General features: G+C 38.6%; 1 protein-coding gene across 2 annotated transcripts in view; it reads right to left on the bottom strand.

Annotated features, from left to right (window-relative positions):
• cntn6 (contactin 6) overlaps positions 1-21,607 on the bottom strand; it is a 143,471-nt gene extending 121,864 nt beyond the window's left edge. For both annotated transcript variants that reach the window (XM_032550448.1, XM_032550447.1), the window contains exon 1: positions 21,510-21,607. The gene's annotated coding sequence lies outside the window, so the exon portion shown is untranslated. The remainder of the gene's footprint in view (positions 1-21,509) is intronic.
• Between the last annotated feature and the right edge of the window lie 1,835 nt (positions 21,608-23,442).

Below are 23,442 nucleotides of genomic sequence, written 5' to 3' on the forward strand. Positions count from 1 at the left end.
AACTGCAAGGCGAGGCTCTGCAGCCGCAATACTGATTATAGGAATAGTTCATCTTTTTTTTAATCATTATCTCTGTATACAGACGAGTCTGTTCCTGACGGCAGACTCTGGAGTTAACTTCAAAGTGAAACTCAGTGGTAGTTTCTGGTCGTCAGGACAGCAAAAGTAAAGGCAAAGATACTGAATGATGAACTTCAGTCATTGTTAATTAACATTGTGTCATTAATTGTCAATGATAGCATTATATAAAAAAGAATTGAGCTTTACATCATGTTATTATTTCTTCAGAAACAAATCTGCAGTTTTGCCTTGATTCTTTCACGCATGTTTGAGAAATACTTTCAACTCCATGGCAACCATTCAGCTGTGCAAAATACCTTGGTGGCCTTCAAGGACACAGCTCCTGCTCGGAGCTGCAAGCTTCCACCTCACAAAGCAACACTCTGCTGTGACTCCTCCACTCAGCTCCTTCAGACTAGCCAGCAGCAATTAGCAAACACCTGGTGAAACTGAGCATTTACTGAGCTCATTGTAGGAGCTACTTCTCAGAGCAATGCTGGTAAAAATGTTAAAGGGTTAATAGAGGAGCCATGTTGTGACGACTTCCTGAAGGCAGAGTTCAGAAAAAGCAGGAGGTTTTAAAGAGACAGAGGCCCAATTTCAAGGTGTTAAATTACTGAGTCAATTTTCTTTTAAGTCATTTTTGATACATATATAGCATTTGTATAACTGAAGGTAACAGTTACTTGATTGTGCTGTAAAATGCCAATATGTGCATAGAAAATACATAATGCTGCCCCTTTAATGAATCAAGCGAGAATATTTAAATATACCGATATCAGCCATAAGAAGCTGCCTTATTCTTTTGTAGTTTTAATGTTGTAGGAACACTCCAGAGCATCCATCTTGTTGTCTCTGTGTAGCTTTAGCTGGATGCTACGGGTCATTATGTTGCTGGATAACAAATGTTCTCTGAAAAAGTAGGTTTCTTGCAGATATTGTCCTGATGGATTTCTCTATATTTCGCTGCTCATTTCGCTTCTGCTCTCTGCAGCTCCTGCCCGCATAGCGGAGCCTGCTGTGAATGCTACCGCTAGTTAGCATAGCCACTGGTGACGGTGGATAGTTTTCCTGTAATGTTAGCTTGTTCCTCCGCCTCTAGCACAGCTGCTAACCTTGAGCCTGTGCAAAAACGAAGGATTTAGGCACCGATAAGACCCGCCTCCTGGCTCTGATTGGTCGTTTTTGACCTGGAGCTGGATATTTTTTTCCACAGATTATCTGCCTCAGCCAATTGCCAAGACATAATGACTGTATTTTTTTTTTTTTAATAAAAAGTTGCCTACTGCAGCTTTAAAAGATGTGAACATTTATACAATCACTTTGTTTTTTTGATAGTCATGTTGTAGAAATTATATTTCAGTTGACATCAAAGGGTTTTCTACTCTAACATTTTTTTAGTAACAAAAGTCAGATTGTGTTGATTTATTTGTAAAAGCAATAAAACGTGTAAACCATCCAGGGGTTGAATACTTTTTATTACCACTGTATATCTACTTGATTACAGTGAGAAAATGTGGGTAGATAAACTGAAACAGCATTTATGGGAGTAATGTTTTGCATTGCTAATAATAATAATAATAATAATAATAATAATAGTAGTAATCATAATACATCTCTAACAACTGACAGTCTGGTGACATGACACACCCAGATACAGTGAGAGTTGAAACTGTTAAACATTCCAACATGTGATCACACCCCGACATCGTTGCCATGCCAACTGCCCTTTATTACACATATTTACCTGTTTGTCTGCCTCACATGTGATCATACTGAAGCTCTCATCATAAATGCTGAAGCATATCAGAAACAAATATAGTTCAAGCCGAGGATGAAAAGTCCTAACTTCGTTAAAATGAAATGACTAACGGCTGTGGAAGGTTAAGTGACTTTTCTTCAAAGCTCTACTATACAAAATGTATTGTCTATCACTTATTTAACTTACTGAAGAATGTATTTATTCAAGTTAGCAAGATGGGAAAGAGTAAAAAGGTCTTGAATTATTGAGGATTCCTTTCTTTGGAAGTTGATGAAAACAGAACCAAGTAGTGCTGGTTCTGGTGGGCGACTTGACTATAAAGTTCTACAAAAAAATAATAATTGTTTTCAAAAATTACACAATATATGAATGGGGTAGTATGAAATATTAGAAAGATGTAGAATGTAAATTGTTTTATTGTGGAAAATGCACCATTTTAAAATGAAAAGATATGCACATTTTAACACTGTTTTCTTATCAAAACATTTTAAGACTGTTCTACAAACTCTACAATTTGACCTATAATACTTTGTGCTTAAATATTCAAGTCTTGCAAGTATTTAACTATTGCAAGACACATATGTCATCCTTGAAGCCAAGGTAATAAAGTATTAAAATGTCAAACAAAACATGACAAATAAACATTCCTAATTTGTGCTTTACAGAACTGCTTCTGATTTTCTCAATTAGAAAAATAAACAATCCACATTTAAACTAATAGGAAGAATATCCTTTGATGTGAACATGGCAAATACAAACTTTATGAACGTTACTCATGACTGTAGCAATGTGGCTAAAGTATTTTCAGTCTGTTTTCAGTTTGTCTTTTACATCTCCTGCCTCACTTTCTCTGTCTGTTATCTCTTTTCTAATCTTTATTCCAATGTGATTAGCTGTTAGCTAACAGACTGTTATGCTGCCTGGCTGAGCTGCGTGCGTGTGTGTGTGTGGGGTGTGTGTGTGTATGTGTCCGTTGGTGGTGCCATTCCACGCAGCGCTCGCCAGCTTCCAGCAGTGAACAGTATTATATAAAATGCTGCATGATGAAGCATTAAAGCCGTTTTCTCAGCGATGCCGCGGTGTGGCAGCATATGGAAAATTCAGACTGGGTGGCAAATTACATCCAGTATACTGGATGGACTGGTAAACCACCCAGCACCACAACACAATACTGCCATGTGGGTGGAACCTTTCTATTGGCACGTTTCAAGTATGCCCGTAAATCTGCTGCACAAGCAACATCCGCAAACATGCGAGGGATAAAAAAAAAAAAACAAAACAAAAAACATGTTTCTTTTGTCGATGGTTTTTTATTAAAATATCATTAATTGTGACTGAGTTAATTGCAGGGACTGTAATTAAACATTTAATCAAATCCTGATTGAGACATTTTGTTTTTTGTTTCACCACAAAATTAACAAACAGTGAACACATTTGGATTCACTCCCTTCTTCATTGTTAGTCTTTCTAAATAGAGCAGAATAGAATTGAACTTTATTGTCATTGCACATGTCACAGGCACAAAGCAACGAAATGTAGTTTGCATCCATCCAGAAGTGCTTAGCAAATCCCAGACGGCCCACGCAACACGTAGCAGGCCACGCCTCCCGGGGTGAGGCTGAGTTCTTATCGCTCGGACAGTCGGCTGCTCCAGAGTAATGACATCATCCTCTGTGAAGTGATGCTGAAAATGAATCATCCCCCCCTAATGGCACGGTGGGCACATTCCTCCTGAACCCTGTGCTCCAGGGCCATCCATCCTCCGCTGCGTCTTCACTCATTGCGCCAGCCCCTCCCCCCACAGACTACCACAGACTGCCCATCCCAGCTGACAATTGCACCTGACAGGAAACTCGCATTTAATCTAATCAAAGCCTTACAGCTGGAATCCAGCAAGAGCATTCCTGTAAAAGGTCTAATGATTTTTTTTTTCTTTCATGCTTACCCACTTGGGGCTTCATTTTAACCACAAATTGCTACAGCTGAGTTCCAGTTATTGTTTGGCTAATCTCCATTTGTTGATAAAGGTGTGTCAGCAGCACTGTACATACGCAATAATCCCTTACATCTTCAGGACATTTTTTTGATTAGTAGAACGTGGGCCGTTTCAGTTAAATAAAACTTTGCTTTGACGCAAACGTAGAAAAAAAAAAGAAGTGCTCCTGCTGTGATGAAATAACGACGCACTGCAACCGGTGAAGGCTGAAGAATATCCAGAGTCTTTATCCATTACACTCTGCAGACGGTTTTTTTGTGCAGCCCTGATATTAGGACAAAGAGCTCTGATGATTTCTGTCCAAGGAAGGTTTTTTAAAAAAAATCTATTTCCAGGACAAAAACAAACATATACAATAAGAAAAATGAGGCTGCAATGTGGCCATGAAGATAAGGTTTTACTCTATCACACCTCAGTATGTGCATATAATAGAAAAAGAGAGCTTAAAGGTCTAGTGTAAACACAGATGTCAGGAACCATTTGTCACCTTGCAAAGGAAATCCAGCACCTCGCAAAACTGTAAGCACCCACTTGAACTGTTTCACATTTTGACTCGTCACAATCGAAAAGTTCAATGTGAGATTATCTGAGCAACACAGATTCTATGAGGTTTTTACTAATGAAATGAAAAAGAAATATAGCATACATTTGTATTCTATGGCAGCCCAGAAGGGTCAACAAAATGCAAAAGCCACAACAGCAACGTTGTGTTGTGTTACCTCCATCTGCGGTAACACTTTGTAGAACCATTTTTGCAAATCTATTGCTGTGTGTATCTATCAGTTTTGCACATGGAAAAAATTATTTTCTTATCAATGATTTATTCCAAAATAGGTCAAGCAAAGTTTGATTGAATCAAGAGTATTTTTTTAAGTCTTGCAAAGAATTTTCAGTTACATTTAAAGTCTGAACTTTGAATGGGAGCTAATTTTTGCTAACTTTAGAAATGTTTATATTGTGTAGCTTCCCCTAAATTAATTTTAAAGGGCTATTTTATCTGGCAGTTTTATAAACTTTAAGTTGCGTAAAGTTCAACTGTGTTGAAATTTTATTTACGGACTTAAGAATTCTTCTAGTGGTTTGACAGTTATATTCATGATCTTATTTTAAAGTGCATAAAGATTGTTTATGCAGCAGTTCCATTTCCTCCCTCTTTTTTAACCACCATAACTATTTCAAACATGAAACAAACAAAATAAAACATGGAAAAAGAGAACAAAAATAGAGACATAAATACAGTATCTAAGAGCATTACAGAACATGTAAATTACAACGCAATACATACTGTGCGTGTTGTAGTTCTAAGGTTGTAATTTTTCAAAATATTAACTTTTGAAATGTTAAAAGTTAATGCTAAATGTTAACTTATGCTAAAGCTGAAGTTAACATTTAGCTGTAGCTAAATGTGTAAATGGTTTTTAACCATCTACACCAAGATGGCTAAAAGCACTACACCATGTTGGTGTAGTTAGCGCAACTAAGTTTTCACTTAGTGTTGCCTACAACCATAACACAGATAGCTCTGGGCGTATGCTTCTCCTAACAAAGCGACCATCTGCCCCAATCTAAAGTCTTTTGCCGCCTCTAAGCAGGTTTTCTTCAACGATTACCTGGTTTTTACCTGGAAAAGCCTAAAATACTGAACTACAAAAATCTGAACATTTTTATAATAGTCAGACTTATGAAAGTCACTTTTTTTTTAATTGTAAAAGAATTATAAAAATCTGTCCTTTCACTTTAAACTGATGCACTACTTTGTGCTGTACTATCATGTCAAGTTTCTGGTTGTTTCATTACAAAATGTGAAAATGTTCAAGCACTATTAATACATTTTTCAAGTCGCTGCGTGACGCACTGTGGAGCCATACTGAGAGTTGAGCTGGTGGACCACTGCCTGGTAAGTCAAGTGGGAGTCCGATTCAGGCCACAGGCCTAACAGACTGAGAGCCACAGGAGACCAAACCGACAGACTGCGGGGACAGAAGCCTTACTGAGGGGCAGACAGGCCGTTGACCAGCACCGACCGGAGTCCACCACGAGGCCCTTGTCAAATCAGATGCCTGGATTTGTGACGTGTGACTCACCCTCGTTACAAAATATCTCCACGAACCAGTCCGCAGTGGCCACTTGACATGCAAATATTCACATAAAAGCCCAGCGAGAGCCACAGTGTCAAGGTACCGGTTTATTCTGAGAGTAAGCAGCTCATCACACGACGGGTTCATTGCAAAATCCATTTAGTGTGAAGCGCATTAATCATGCTGCGGGACTGCCAAGGTGTCGCCATTTATGCTGCTCTGTAGATTACAAGAGAGGGATGTTGGAAATGCTGCTTAATAGCGAGGAAGCTCTCATTACCGCCTCGCCTGTCATTCATTTCTCCATGTGGCCTTGCATGAATTCAAAAGATGCTCGACGGGCAAAAGCAAGGATACTCGTTCAGCATGTGAGCAGCTCCTCGCAAAGCAGATGTTCACAAAGTTTAAAGGTGCATTACGGCACCATTTGCAGAAATAACCTGCTGCACAGTAGATGCAGACATCATTAGGAGATTCTCAATCTTCCCGTCAAACTCCGGGGCCCCTGCTCTAATTTAGATTGCTCTTGCGGAACAGTCCAGAGCAGGTTCTGACATCATATTCAGCACCGGTGTGGTGTTACATCATAGCAGATTAAGACTCCATAACTACCTGCTGAGATGAAGGAACTCGACAGTAAAAGGCAGCACTGAAGGTGTTAAATAAATACTGACAGTAGGAATGATCCAATTTGCATGTCTTTTAGAACTCGGCCAGACAAATTTGTGCAAACTAGGAGGTCAAAAAGTTGATTTTGGCACAGACTTGAATTAGCGAGTTAAATATATCAGATTGGGAAGTAAAACATCACTACATCCCATGGTACCTGTATTCAGACATTTGAAATAATTAAAATAAAAAAGACGTTTGAAAGAAACTTGTATTAAAATTTCAAACCTCCCATAACAAGGTCTGAAAGGCATAACAACTGTTATCATTATGATACTGAAGTCAGTATCTGACTTCTATTTCTTAATTTAGCTCATCGTCAGCCTAATAGCATAATTGCCTAAGTCCCATTTTAAAAACCTAATAACAATTATGCTGTTAGGTTGAAGTCATGTTTCTCACTAGCCGTTATCGCTTTTATACACAATTTCACTCAATTCTCATCTCCCTTCAGTGACGTGTCTGGAATTTCTCCCATTGAGCTTGATTTCTACAATTACTACTGGCAAGAAAGACAAAGAAGAGAAAGTGGTAGGAGGACAACGGCTTGGGATGTTTAACGACTTATCAAACTTATTCACGTGTGATTTTCTTGATGTCTTCAGCTGAATTTCAACCGGGCCAATCAGAAAACAGAAAGAGTTGTGAATGATGACATTGATTTTCTGCACTGTTTTAGAATTTTAGTCTACCTAGGGTTGTAGTTAGGCAACAGCAGTGGAGGAAGTGAACAAAGCCGTCTACTCTGTGTTGGCCACGCTTCCAAGACTGTTTTGACATTTTATTGCTGGACAAGATCTTGAAGACTCCACAGGGTTGTTTATAGCACATGCAATTACTGGAAAGCTTAATTGAGCTGGCGCATTTCATACAGCCAAATATTAGCCTTTGGATAAAATTAGATCCAATCGTATAAAATTTTAACAGTCCACACCTCTAGGAAGCAATCGATCCTCAATAGCAGAGCATCCAGATCCTCTGTACAAAGCAAAGCGTAGAACAAAAGGCTGTTTTTTTACCAGGATAGTCTCTCACTAAACTGCCAAATTAAAGTTTTGATTAGATGCTAACTTCAATCTTTTCCAGTCTGCTCCTCAGGTGACTGATTGTTGAATATTTTCTCTCTTCTAAGGTCAAGGAGAACACCAGTCAAGAAGACATTCACCATTCCATCTGTTGGCTAAATCTATTTCAACCAAGATCTAGGTTTTGAAATGGACCAAAGTCTTTTTGGTCTGCATCAGAGTTTGATTACACATTCACACCTCCCCAAACAAACTGGACTTTATTTATTTATTTTTTTAAGGTTTATTGGCTCTGGTGGCCTTCACCTGATAGTGAATTGACAGGAAAGTGGGCAGTGAGAGAAGGGGGAAGAAGTGTGGCAAAGGTCACCAGGCCGGGAATCAAACCTGTGACAGCCGCGTTGAGGCCCAAGGCCTCCACATGTGGGCCGTGCAAAACCCCTGCGCCACCTCACTACCAAAACTGGACTTTCTAGGCAGATGAACTAGAATTCAAATAAAGTGAACTAAACAGGGCTGGTGTGAACACACCCTTTGCCATTCTTGATCTGATAACTCCCTGCGAAACTGTCACCCAGATTGTCATGCCACGATGTGCGCCCTCTAGAGCCCGTTCTGAATTAGTGTGGTCTGCATGTGTACTGAATTATGGACCATTATTCCTTGATGCTTAACTGTTTTTGGATGCAAGCGTGCATAAATTATGCAATTGTATCAGGACAATTCCATGCATCTTCTATTTCAACCTAGTGTGCTTACATACAAGATTATTATCTGCTCTTGAGGAGACGCACACAAAGCAAGGCGACTGTCAGAAGGTATCACTATCATTTTCTGAATGTCAAACTTGATCAAAACCAATGTTATCCACTGAAGGGAAGCCAGAGTGCTGAGTACATGTATATTGAACAAAAAGGTATGCTGCATGCCTCAAGCACAAAGAAGAACACAGTCATGAATCATTTCAAATTCATAGTTTGTCATCATCAGATAGGGGCTTATGACAGGATTTGATGGATGGGCCTGCCAGAGGGAAAAGAATTCAACTAACCTATTTGAGCTGCTGTGAATAAGAGAAAAACTAAAGCTTACAGAACACATCACTGCTCAAAATAAGTTTATCTACATAAATACATGTAAAGGTAATGAATACTGCCAAATCACAGCCTACCAGCCTGGTAGCCGTAGAATGAGTTCAGATCAGAATTTTATTTTGTGGTACTATAGTAAAAACCAAAAAAAATTAATAAATTGTGAATAATAAAAAAAAAAAGAACTTAGTTCTTTTTGGTAATTGCATGGCTGTGACTGCATGGCACAGCATTTATGGTGCCAAATACAAATTCTTCAGGACCCCATTACTGAAAGAAGTGTAGTTTATAACACTAACAAGCACACAGTACCTGGGTTTCCATTGACCATGTAGTTGTGCAAATTGGAATTATGAAATTAAATTTGATTAATGGAGACACGGCAATTTCAAAAAAACTTGTCATTTGCAATAGGATGAGGCAGTTTTTCAGGCGTATCATAATAAGTATATTTTGCAAAACTGAAATGGAAAAACCCTGATTACACAAGTCAGCTGATCAACAACCAGATGTTACGATTGAGAAAAAAGACGACAGGAAGTGGAAGGAGGATGGTGGTACGGAACATTTTTTAATGACTTGTCATGCAAACAAATGCGATTGTATTTGTGTTTCTGATATCAAAACACCTCAATTGCAAAACTGTATTTTTTCTACAAAGGAATATTGACAGTTTAGAACATATTTGTAATGAAAATGCAGCTACCAACTACATTCAATCAAATTTTTGAATTTACCTTTACTGATATTTATTGATGCTCTCGTGAACACAGTGGAAAAAATAGTTAAAATGACATTTGCAATAATAGTGTCTATAAAGTTTTTTTTATTATTCAGTACCATCAATTGTAATTTATCAAGAAAACAAATAAGTATTCTTATCACAATAAGTCTTTCGTGATAAATATTACAATAAATGCCAATCTCTAACTGCCCCTGTAAGCATTTTCTAGTTTGACCCATTTCAGTGTTGATGAGGAAATATTTAGCCTTGTGTTTAATATCAGAATCATATAGAAAGAAATAGATGTTAAATTACAGTATTTCCTCTCTCTACTCAATTCTCCCTGAAAAAACAAACAAAACAAAAATCATATTGTCTTCGAGCCCAACAGCCAGACCCAGACGTTTATTTAGCGTTTCCGACAGTAGTCGTTGATGTAGAGTCAGTGACTCATGATCCACAGCATTCGCTGCAAGTATTGAGACCAAAGTGATTTGAAGGTGAAGGATGAAATATTAACTCCCAACACAGACAGACAGCTTCCTATTCCAGATAGATAAATCCATAACTCTGCTCTGCAGCACGAAGCTCTTTTAAAGAAAGAACAGGATTTGTACGTCCTTGGCTGCAATGAGCCACCATTTGCAAGTGGAAGCTGAGGTGTATTAGCAAGTCAAGGTGTTATCAACCAACCAACAAGTAGTTCATTTTTTCCCAATTTCCCATTTTCAAAATAAATGTGTGGTCAGTGTTTAAAATCCTCGCGCAACTCAATGACCCAATTTGGGTCACGAGGTCTGTGTGGAGATATCACAGTAATATCACAAAAGTAAGAAATATAAAACTTGACTGAATTGCTTTCAATTAAAAGAAATACAGAACAATTATGGAAGTGCTACTGTTAAATATTACAGATAGAATAATCCAGACTCATTCAATAAACTGGATAATTGACAAATCTATTTATTTCAAGAACTTTATCACAAAGTGAAACATAAATTACACAGACGTTGTGCTAATTATGATTGTTTTCTACTTAAAGCTAATAAAAACATGATAATTAAAATTTGAATATTACATATAGCCAATAAAAAACAGTTTTTAAAAACAGAAGTTGTAGGCTTAAAAATAATATGTGCTAAAAGATTTTGAAAACGTATTCTTAGTCTGACAAGTGAGCTTCATTGGAACACATTCCAATTTAAGGAATATGTCTGTATTGTCTAAGGCAGGGGTCTCAAACTCAATTTACCCGGGGGCCGCTGGAGGTAGAGTCTGGGTGAGGCTGGGCCGCATTCACACACACGGTCTCCTCAGCTGAACCTTTCTGATTGCCTATTACCATATTTGGCCGTAGTCAGGCGCTGTAACAGCCGTAATTGTGTAGTGTCTCTTTAAGATACTCTAGTATTGCTAATGATGTCAGAAGTATGAGCCACGGCTTCTCTGTAGAGAGCGTGGGAGAAACGTGCTAGACGGACATGTTAGCTCCCTACCTTTTTAGTAATGTTACGGGTTGTTTGGACGCTGCTCAATTTTCATGTCTGATAATATAGCAGCCGTTCATCCGGGCTTTGTAAGGTTGGTGAAGAGCGTATTTATTAAAGGACAACGCTGTGGAATTCCCAGTTCCAGTGTGGTTGTGAGTTTTTGACCGTTCTGACGAATCTGCCGCCTCCTCTCCTCCCTTAAACACAACCCAAGCGTTACAGCGCCTAACCTTAATTACGTTACACTGATCAGCAACTTCCAGGTCTAGACTGGATGCTGAAGCACGTGAAGCGGGAGCGGCCGCAGAAATTGCGCATGTACCGCATGCAAATAATGACAAATAGAAAATGCAAATAGGCCCAGCCGATGTCCCGCCCCCGGGAGCAATATACTCCACCGTGATTGGCAAGTTCGTTCAGCTCCGCACACAACACTGAAAAGTGCCAATTATATCAAACTCGCGGGCTGCACTAACATTAAACTTTCATATTAAGGCGGGGGCCACAAACTATCGTTTGCCCGCGGGCCAACTGCGGGCCGCAGTTGGCCCGCGGGCCGCGAGTTTGAGACCCCTGGTCTAAGGCATATTTTATTATTATTTAGATTTTGATACATCAACAAAAAATAAATAAAAAAGGTTAGAAGTAACAGTCACTTGTTTAAAATGAAAATCAGTCTTTTCATGAATTCCCAAAAAGAATTTATACATTTTAATTTTAGTCTAGTCACAACTAAAGAGATAAGTAGAAATTCAGACTCAGCTAAAACAGTAGGCGGTTGTTGTATCAACCGTCCAGACCTCTCAGGTCTTCTGGTTCTGCTCTGCAGCCACAGAACCAGAGCCAAATATGGAGAAGCAGCATTCAGCTTCTATGCACCACAAATCTGGACCAAATGTCCAGAAAACTGCAAAACAGCTGAAACACTGAGTTCCTTTAAATCTAGACTAAAAACCAAATGAAACACTAACCCTGGGGAATGACAACCAAGGGCGTAAATCCCATCTCATTACTGGGGGACAATAAACAGGAAAATGTCTTAAGAGCATTTTGGAAGGGGGGAGGGGAAACAGCAAAGTTCCATTGCCGAACTTGGTCAACATTTTTGTAACGTAAAATGTGGTTTAGAAAGTTTTTAAACCACATTCAAGCTGCAGGACCAAAAATGACTAGTAATGCACATCAAACGTGTTTTATTCTCCGTAGGCAAACTGTTGAGAAGTAAAATTAAAATTAAAATTTTGCTTCTATACGAGTTTTGTTCAAATCTAATCTGACACCTTTACAAAAATGTAAGGTTCTAAATAAAAACAAGTTTTAATGAGCAACTCCACTTAATAAAATTCTCCATAAACATGGATTTATTGTAATGGCTCTCGATGCAAATTATGGACTATTTAAATTACAACTTGTTAAGATTTTAGTTTTGCATATCCTGGATGGCTGAGAACCAATAAGTAGATCAAAATTAATATCTGGGGAGTATCATAATTTAAACGCAACACTTAAAGCACCAGGGTTTATATAGAAAAATATTCAGATTTTATTTTGTGGTTTAAAAGGCTCTACATTGAAGACGGTGAGAAATAAAGGCAGCTTTCTGTTTTTTCTATCTGTTCTCGGCTCTGGACACTTGCTCAGCACCTCCCTTCAAATTAAAACTCTTCTAATACACGTACAAGTTTGATTTCCAAGGCACAACACATTTCAACCAAAGTAATGAAATAATGAACTACAGACTGATTTTTATTGTTAATGTGTTTCACTCTATTAAGCCGTGAATGTAAATAAAAGATTTACATGTCTTTTGCTTTAAATATTTAGTTACTGGAGGGGTTTTTATTTGTGCTGCAGAGCCACAGCTAACAGCTAACAGCTAGCTCCTCACTTCAGTGGCTCTGACCAGCCTGTGCCGTTCAGCTGCTGTTGCTCCTCCTACACTTTGGACTGAACCATTGTTCTAATAATGGTAGGGGGATCTAAAAATGAATTCTTAATTTTTTTCTTAGATCAATGGTAGATTTATTTCATTCTTTGTTTCTTTTGCCTTTTCATTTTCATTTCAATTTTACACTTTTCCAAGATTGGGGGGGTCCGGACCCAGATTTATGTCTATGATAACGCTTCGTAATGTTTCAATTGTTATTTTACGTTTTATGTTGTAAAGGGCTTTGAACTGCCTTGTACCTGAAATGTGCTATTCAAGTAAAATTTGATTAGATTGTTTTAACATGTATGGAGCGGTAAGCATTTTGGTTTGACTGAAGCCAAACCTGGGGTGTTTCAAAATTCAGGGGCTACCTGATTCGAAGAGCGATTAAATCACAGCAATGAGACAAAGATCGCCCGAATTCAACGCCTCCTCCAAACGTGACCCACAACACGTCTTTATTCCGCCAGATTTGATGGACGTCTGCTGATTCACAGTTCACCTGATTATGCCAAGATTCATTTCAGCCAAACAGGAGATTTCTTGTAACAGTGGCGGACATAGTGGGAGATAGAGTGTGAGAAGGGTACAGTTTTAAATATAGGAACATTCAAATCTAGTGGTACAAAAATTAGCATGCAAGTTAGTTTCAGCAAAATAACTGTCCTAACAACAGCAATAGGAGGCAAACTTCTGTTTCTGGGCTATGTTCAAGTAGCTCAACTTATCTTGTAAACAAAAACTCACCTAGTGAGTCTGATCTGAAAGTAAGTCGTTTCATCCCAGCGGGATCTGTCCAGTACAACATTAGATCAGAATCTGACTCCATTTAAGTGTTTCTGCAGAGCTGAACCTCAACTCAACATGAATCAGATAAAATGCAGCAGATTTGCACAACATTTAAACCATCACGCAGTTTCTAGCTAAACCCAACTGAACTCAAAAGAGAGAATCTGCATGTATCTGCAAGAGCAAAAAAAAAAAAGAACACAACTAGTATTTTGTCCACTCTGCTCCCCCATATTATGACACCATATCCTGCAAGACACTCATGTCTTAAGAGGATTAATATTTTCTAGAAATCATAACAAGGAACTATTTATTAAAATGGATTTAGGTCTCCAGAAGTTTATATACTATACTTTCTTGCAGTTGGACTATTTTTAGACACAAAAGGGCCAGAAAAAAAAAGAAAAAAGATGAAAGTAACCCGCTGCTCAGTATAGCACAGTATGGCAATCCTGTTCCCCATCCATCAAAGCACAGAAAGTAGGGGCTCTGATTTATTCATAAGCCAGTCCTCGTCTGCCACCGAGCATTAGACAAAGACAGATCACACAAAAGGCAGCAAATCTGCTGGGAAAAGCAAATTGCAAATCAAAACAAATCAAACTGAGGTGTGAGCAGTTTACTGTACTTCCTTTGCCAAACAGGTGGCTGCAGCCGCGAAGCTCAGAGGACCGAGAGGAAAGGCTTTTGCTGGAGAGAAGAAAGAAGAAACGATGTTGGTTGAGTCGCTGCACTAATTCCAACTCTGCATTGTATCTGTGGTTTAAGGCGTTCTACAAGCAGCATGTCAGGAATAATTCACCGTGATTCGAGCTGCACAGCCTCCATCAAGCTTTTGTCAGTCTCCGTCAGAGAGTGAAGGTCACCGCTCCGTCCAGCTGATCTGGCCCTTCTCTTTGGATCTGCCCGTACCGCTCCACTGGATATTTTCCTCACAAATATTCTCTAAGGTTCAAATTATTTTTCATCAAAAGGAAAAATAGACTGTGTAATGTTCCGTTTTTATTAGATTGCTCTTTTGCACCATTAGCAGCCTCACTCATTCAGTGCCTGGTGCAAGCTGACCTCCATTCAACCTTTTTCAAGTAGATGATTTCTTTAGAAAACTGCTTTGATGTTTCCAGTGCAATCCACTCATCACAGACATCAGCCAATAGTCACATTTCTCTCTGAATTCACCTTAAATCGATGACAATTAAATGAAATGACAGCATCAAACATCACAGTTATCTTTGATAGCGAGTTTTTTTCTCATAAAGAAATTAACTTTGAATCCGTTGCCTGCGAGGACCCTACTTTGACTAGGTCATTCCTTGCTGTGTAGTTCGTGCTACTGGCAACAACCCAGCCTGCACTTTTAAGAATGACTTTTTACTGCTACAACGCACCGTTATTTCTGACAACTCTGCCTCTTTCACAAAGTTTCCTAAAGAAAAAAATCGGCTCCAATCCTAAACTTGCCTGAAGATTTATGAATGAAAAAATGAGAAGTCAATGGCAAACTCCCTGAGAGATGCTAGTCTAAAGTTCAATCATGGTATGGAGTGAAATACTCAAAAAGCATTACTTAAAACAGAGGGCAGAAGTTTTTGAGTAGTTTGCTTATGCTCAGTGGCAGTGTAGCATTTAGTCAACTTAGAAGACAGGAACTGTTGGTAAAATGATTTATTAAAGCCATCCTTGGCATCAACCACCAAGATAAACAAGAGAAATAAAAATCACAATTGTTTTTACTGTTAATGAAGCATAGCTTGTTACATTGATATAATTCCTTTCATGAATAATTAATTAAGCAGTCACAAAATTAAAATACCTAAACTTCAACCATTACCGGAAGGTAACGGTCTGTATAGATACACTATACAGACCGTTACCAAAATAAAAGCATGGAACTTACAGCAGTTACAGGAAACAAAGTAACATTCAGTTGGCCTTTACAGCCATATTAGGGTCATTGTAGATAGAAAGGGGAAAAAAGAGTTTGAGTTAAAAACATGTTTAAAGCTCACAGAAAATTTGAAAGTATGAGTTAGTAATTATGTGTTACAAGACATCATTTACGATACCTAAACACCAACTATAAACTCTTAAAAAAGGTGAACATAAAAAAATACAATTAAATTAAATATAATTTTTTTGCACTTCAGTTCTTTCATTTGAATTAAAGTGTGCAATTTTTTATCCTTTATATGTGACTTGTCATTGTACTTGCTGAAGTTGTTAACATGTAGACCGAAGGACAGGGAGTGGTTACAGAATTTTTTTTTTTTAAAAACACTACTCCAACGTCAAAAGATTCACAAATAAGTAGCGGGATGCTATTTGTGCTACATTGCTAGCTGTCACTTAATCATTCAAGCTAGCTATGCCTTCCACTCAAGCTAGCTAGGCACTAGGAGAACAAACCAATATGTTGCATATGTTGAATTGCTTTTGAAACATTATGAATGAAAAATTAATCAGCATTCTGCAATGTAATGCTTCAATTGTTGACTGTGTGTTTCATGACTTTATACTTTTGTTTTTGTGACATAAAGCACTTTGACATGCCTTGCTGCTGAAATGTACCATACAGATAAACTTGATTGACTTGACTGATATAGTTTAGCTGCCTGCTAAACATTTTTTTTAAAATGTTGGTATGAGTTTGTGAAGAATCTTCCATAAATAAACATCATTCTTAAAAAGAAAGAAAACAGTTTCTAAAAAATGCATATTTATTATTCACTTATTTTTTTTAAGTTCCTCCAACAACCAAGTCTACAAGACAATCGTATAATCGTCTTTTAGACTACAGAAAAAATCACAGAGAAGGTGATGGATTGTAGTGATAATAAGTTGCTTTTCTTTGAGCGAAAAACACTTGATCCGTTAAGCTATATTATACCAAAAGCACAAATATAGTAAATGGTGTGTGTTTGTGTCCAGGCGTAAAATGTGTAAACTCAAAAATGAACTCATCTATAAACCATGAACTCCGTTTCAGTGTCCTTTTCATGCAAAGCGTTTAGTCGGCAAAACTGGTCGAAAACTATAGATTTCAGATATGGAGTGTCTTGCTGGACTAAAGCAATTCTTTACAAGAGTAATTTGCAATCCTTATAATGCAGGGTGTAGCATGGAAATATCACTAACAATTTAGCACAAGATAAATAGCTATTCCCAACTAATATATTTGTCTTTATTGTGCCAGTCAAAGCAATGAAAGAACAACTTAGTGCCTCAGTGAATTGCATTAAGGAACACAAACAACACTGTTTTATAGACACGATAACAGAACGAGTTAAGTTCCTGTTGGAGCAACATCAGCAAGAGGACTAATTTAGCCTTTCAAAATAAAGATAATCATACCATTCACAGTCAATCAATTAACTGCATTATAAATTAAAACGAACTCAATTTCCATGATTTACTGTTTTCTCTTTTCATCTAAACTGGATGATTAAAGTCTTCAGTCTGGTTCTTTCGTCTCATCTAGGACTTTTTTGAAAGACAATGTTGTTTACACACTTCATCATTCATTTCATTTGTTGTTTCTGTTGCTTGGTTTATTTATTTTAGATATTCAACAAGTCTTCCAATTCCAGTGTTAAATGTTCATTAGAATTTAAGGTTGATTGATCCTTGATAATATGTTTCTGCATTATATTGCTATTATACACCGTGTTCCAAATTATTATTCAAATTGGATTTAAGTGTCATGAAGATTACATTTTTTGTTGTGCTATTAAATGTATAGATGGTATTGTGTGTCAGGGCTCTTTGAATCACTATAACTAATTTCAGAGAGCTGGTTGATTAGTTTGTCTGGTGAGCTCAATTAAAGGAAATCTACTTAAGAAGGATGTTCCACATTATTAAGCAGGCCACAGGTTTCAAGCAATATGGGAAAGAGAAAGAATCTCTGCTGATGAAAATCATCAGATAGTGTAGTGCCGTATGACAAGATATGAAAACATTAGATATTTAACAAAAACTGAAGCGTTATCGTACTGTGAAGAGATTTGTGTCTGATTCAGAACAAAGATGGGTTTGTACAGATAAAGGCACAATGAGGAAGGTTTCTGTTAGACACATTCACTGGATTAAGAGAGCAGCTGTTAAAATGTCCTTACAAAGCAGCAAACAGGTATTTGAAGCTGCTGGTGCCTCTGGAACCTCAAGGTGGAGGATCCTCCAGAGGCTTGCAGTGCATGAACCTACTATTCAGCCACCGCTAACCAGAGCTCACAAGCAGAACCGGTCACAGTGGGCCCATCCGAACATGAAGATTCATTTTCAAACAGACTTGTTCACTGATGACTGCTGTGCAACCCTGGATGGTCCATATGGACGCAGTAGTGGATTGGTGTTGGATGGCCACCACATCCCAACATGGCTGTGACGTCAGCAAGGAGGTGATGGAGTCATGCTTTGGGCTGAAATCATGGGGAGAGAGAGAGAGAGAGAGAGAGAGAGAGGGAGAGAGAGAGAGAGAGAGCTGGTTGGGCTCTTCAGAGTCCATTAAGGTGTGAAAATGACCTCAGCAAAGTATCTGGACTTTCTGACTGATCACTTTCTTTCATGGTTCAAAAAGAAGAGCCGAACCTTCTGTAGCAAAATCATCTTCATGCATGACAATGCACCATCTCATGCTGCAAGGAATACCACTGTGTCATTGGCTAGTATGGGCATGAAAGGGAGAAACTCATGGTGTGGTCACCATCCTCCTCTGACCTCGACCCTATTGAGAACCTTTGGAGTTTCCTCAAGCAGAAGATCTGAGGATGGAATGCAGTTCATATCAAAACAGCAGCTCTAGGAAGGTTTTCTGACATCCTGCAAAGAAATTCAAGCAGAAACTTTCCACAAACTCACAAGTTCAATGGATCAAGAATTGTGCTGTGATATCAAAGAAAGAGGTTCTATGTTAACATGGAACTTGGTCTGTTAAGATGTTTTTGATTGAAATGCCTTTTGATTTTAGTACATGTGAACACTTAATGCTGCACATTCAAAGAATGGCCGTTTGCAGTTCTTTATAATCCATAAAATGTTTAGAAAATCTGCTGTGCATAATAATTTGGAACAGTGCATTTTGAGTTTATTATTTTTGAAAAAAACACCGTTCTCATGGGGAGCTTTGTTCAGTAAAATTTGATTTATACTGTAATAGTTCATGACTTGAAAATTATACTGACCATCATTTGCATTGACCATTTAAGAAAATCTGAGAAAATATCACTTGCATAATAATTTGGAACATGTTGTATTACTCAAAAATGGTCTCAAAACAACAATATTAGCATTTATCACAATAACTTCTGGGACAATTTATTGTCCAGCAAAATTTGTTATGGTGACAAGCCTGGTTATCGGTTAAACACAAAGAGAGCCATCAGTAAAAAGCAACAAAATCATGTCACAGCACGAGCAAACTGCTAATCTGGCCTGTAGCCAAGAGAATATTTTTTATTTGGTGCAACAGACAGATGCCTGAACAGCAAAGCAGCATTTATCAACGATTCTGCACCCTGAATAAACACAGAGACCGGCCCACTATCATCCACCTGAAGCTGGAAGAACTGCCAAATCGCAGACATGTGAGGAGCTGGCTCACGCAGCACTCCAGTATCACACAGCCTGACCCCGGCAGACAACAGTCGGCTGTGGGTGTTAAACCACCCCGACCGCTCCATACATCACTGTTATCTCTATCACCCCTGTGAAGATTAGCCCTCAGCCAGAAGCTACCGTCCTGCTCAGACTGCCACTAGTGAGCAAAAACCCAGAGAACCCCGGCAGCACAAGGTGATGACTCAAAAACAACAAGAGAATGTGTTGAGGTGCGCACGAACACGTACACCAGCTGAATTCAGTACACTAGAAAATGTGATCTTCTCCTCAAAGACGCAGCTTTTCCTCAGAATGCATCTACCTGCTACTGAAACCCACCTGGACTGTTTGTTACCCACAAACAGAAATGTGCAATACTGCATGTTTTGGTACTGATCCGATACCAAGTAAATGCAAAGTCTGTATCATCCATACTTAGTAGAATTGAAGTTTGTCTTTTAGGCATTTTTGTGGTTTTTCCTTTGAATTAATTTGTTTAAACCAAGGACAGAACTGAGACAATGTTCTGTCTCAGTTCTGAGACTAAAAATACTCCAATAACATATTAACTTAACAGAAAAAAGAAAAGCTAAACAAATGTGTGCATTTTTTAATATAAAAAAAAGCACAAAAAAAAAAAGTCATTTGAGAGCACATCGAAACTAAATCATTTTTGACGTATAATTGAGGAACTATGATACAAAAATAAAATGTCAGAAGGGAATCTGATTCCACAGTACCATGCTAGTATCGACCCAGTTCCGATACCAACTTGGTCTTGATATTACTGATATTTTGAATGGATTTGCCCACCTCCACCCACAAAACTGCTTTATTCTGAGTTGTAGGTTTATGTTTGAGTCAAAAGTTGGATAGTTTTAACCAGGAGTGGACCAGATATCAGCATCAAGGTGTAACAAGGTTTTGGATTAAAAAGGCAAAAAACAATTTCACCCTGTTTCCATGGCATTACGTCCTTCCAGTGAGATGCCAGAGTCAGCTCCTCCAGCTTTAATAAGCATGAGATAACAGTGGTACCCCTCCTCCACCTGTTGCTGTCCCCTCCTAGTTAGCTGGTAGATAAGACATGACTACACTTTTCTGTTTGCTATTAAGACAGAGACAGTTTCAGCTGTTTGGAAATTTTTACAACCACGAAAAAATAATGTCATGGCATGGAAACTGAAGAAGCTCCACACATCAGTCTTATTAGGACTGCAGGCTCAACCCACAAAAGGCACCACTGATACTATCTTTATTAAAATAAAAACATGCATCAAATCCCATGCTGGCATTAGATAAAAATGATGGGAAATGTTAATTTTCAATTTAATCAAAAATAAATACATAATTTTTTTTTTTTTTTTACCATTTTCAGATGTGTTGTTTCTGTGCTGCATTGTCCTCTCTGTGTTTTTAAATGATACAGGGGGATTACTCCCATCTTCACCTGCTAATGTTATTATCTGATGAGGACAAGATGGGCCCCTTTCGATGCCCCCCCTCAGAGTAATCACCGGGGCTCCACTGCTTGACGAGCTTTAAAAAAATTAAGCTACAAAATGTCAAATTAATCATCATTTCTGTGGAGTCAGTGACAGAGAAGTGTGATTACTGAACTCCGTTTGAGGAGACTTCATTTGAAGGAAACCTACTAATGGCATATTTATTACCTGTCTGGGTGGGATGGATGGGGGTGGGGGTGTGGGTGGGTGTCTTGGTAATTTGCCCTCCAGTTCTGTTGTTTAATAGCAGAAAAAGCAGCAGAGACAGAGAAAAAAGAAACACTAGGTGAGAGCTTTCTGTCACGTTTCAGGGTCTGGGCACCCGAGAGAAGAACCAAAGTAAACGAAAATCTCTCTTTTCAACACCTGGAGCTATAACTCTATTCCAAATCAACCCAAAGGTAAAATGAAGCGGGATATTATTGCTTTCTTTAAGAAATGATTCACATCGTGAGCCTTCGTTGCCAAGCATCGGTCCGCTCCACCAGCACATCTTCACAACTGTCCACCAAGACAATATAGTGAAGCTCAACGTGGACAACCGAATGTAAAAGCCCATTTTCCCCTCCAGCCGAGAGGGACGCGCTCAGGATGCTGATGTTATCCAGCCCTGCTGCCGAATCAGATCAGATGTTTTTAAAACAGCAGCCAGAAGCAACAAAATGGACCAAAGCACCAGAGAGCAGCAACACAGCCGCTTATCAAGAGCAGGTAGCATCCAGGATGTCACACTAAAACTGCCGAACGGTTCGCCTGTAACTGGACCGCTACAGTCAAGTTAGACGGATGTCTTACCTGTTCCGGAGAGGAGACAGACACCGCAGCGACGATGTGCGCCGAGCCGCGCTGTCTGCACAGTGGCTGAGAGAGGACCGCAAGACGTCCCGACAGTGAACTACAAAAGTGCCAATGCCTTTTTTTTTTTTTTTTTCACACCGAGAAAGGACAGGCAGATTCAGACCACTCCCCTCTTATCAAACTATTGCCAGCTGTTTCGTGCAATCAGCTGTGTCTCCGTGGATTAGTAAAGGGTGGGCTTAAAGTTTAATCTGATGTGAATCTGAGACGCAATTCATAAAAGAGAGCAAACATGAGCTCAGTTCCTGCGTGATATAAGGTTATTATGATTTTAAAAAATGAGATTAGGGTGGAGTTTCACCTTCCAGTGCCAAATCAACCCAAACAGTCCAATCCACACAAGTTAAAGTGACATTTCAAAAATAAATTTGCTTAATGGAAACAGTTCAATTAGGGGAAAAAAAAAGAAGACTGACGTTTTTCAATATTAAGTTTTGGCGCTAGGGTGAGGCGAGTTTTCTGCTGTATCAACATCAGTTTACTTCGCAACATCCGAGTGTATGATCAACAACTTTGTTACCACTGGCGGAAATGACGAAGGCGACAGGAAATGATAAGAGGATAAATGCGCAGCCTTTTTTTTATGATATTGCAACTTTGATTTTAATTGCATTTCTTGTTTAATGGAAACAAGGCAATTGCGAAATTGTGTGTGTGTGTGTGGGGGGGGGGGGGGTTGTTTTTTTTGTACTTCACCGGAATATCAACAAAGTTTTGAACACATTTGTAAAGGAAATGCAGTTGGTTAAAGTTTCACTTTCAGAAGAAATACTGACAACACAAACGGAGGTGGGGAGGGAATCAAAGGTACAGTACAAAGTATTCATTGTTTAGTTAACCATGTCTTGCTACTTTTGATCTAAATTTATAGTAAATCAGACCACAAACCAGTGGCAGAGCTAGACTTTTTTTCAAGGGGTGGCCAAAGGGTGAGCAAGGCTTTATCAGAGGGGTCCATATACAAATGATGAACGAAAGGAAACAAATATTTTCTCACACACACTCAAATTAAAATGGTTTATTTAACAAAGATTTGCCATGACCAAACAAGACGTTAAACGGCACTATGGAACAGTGAACATGTAAATGTAAACTCAGAGCCCAGAATATGACCAAAAACAAATTCTCAAAAATAAATAAATAAAACTGGCTCCAAATAGTAAACTGCAAGACAATACCACCAGAGCTGACCAGCATTACCCTGGTGGTATTTATAAAGGTTTGAGAAACACTGTTATGGTCAAATAAGCTTTGAATGGGAACAACATACTGCAAACTCAAAGCCAGGATACACTCAAGAGAGCATAATTCTCCGATTTTGGTGGGAAGAAGCAAAATGTTTTACAAAGTCATCCATGTTGAGGGTATGTGCCCTCCTTGACTCAACACTGAGAATGCCAAGATGACTTAACCTGTCATAGTTGTTCTAAGGTGGTTTTTGATCAGTTTTAGAGCAGAAAAACTTCGCTCACAGGACGCAGTACTGACTGGGATAACAACTGAAATCTTACAAAGTCTAAACAGCTCATGAAAAACCTCTTTATAAGGTTCCAGGAACACAACAAAGTCAAGCAAAGTAGAGGGTCTCTCTAACCCACCGTTTTCTCTCCTCAGAAGAAGTCGTCTGGTTTGGTGAACCTCATGTTTAAGATCTTCTAGATCTGACTCAAATGTCTGTCCAAAAGCATACAGTGTTTCCTCTTTCAAGAATAATGGGCTTTTTGGGACTAGAGACTGAACCCCTAGCATTATCTCACAATTCTTCTGTGAAAAACGCCTCTCAAGCTCAGCTGTGAGACAGTCAAGTATCTGATAAAAGACACCTCTGTTAAAATCCTCATTACTTTGGTCATTATGCCTCTGTCCTACA

Source organism: Xiphophorus hellerii, chromosome 20, assembly GCF_003331165.1.
Source record: "Xiphophorus hellerii strain 12219 chromosome 20, Xiphophorus_hellerii-4.1, whole genome shotgun sequence".
Taxonomy (NCBI): Eukaryota; Metazoa; Chordata; class Actinopteri; order Cyprinodontiformes; family Poeciliidae; genus Xiphophorus; species Xiphophorus hellerii.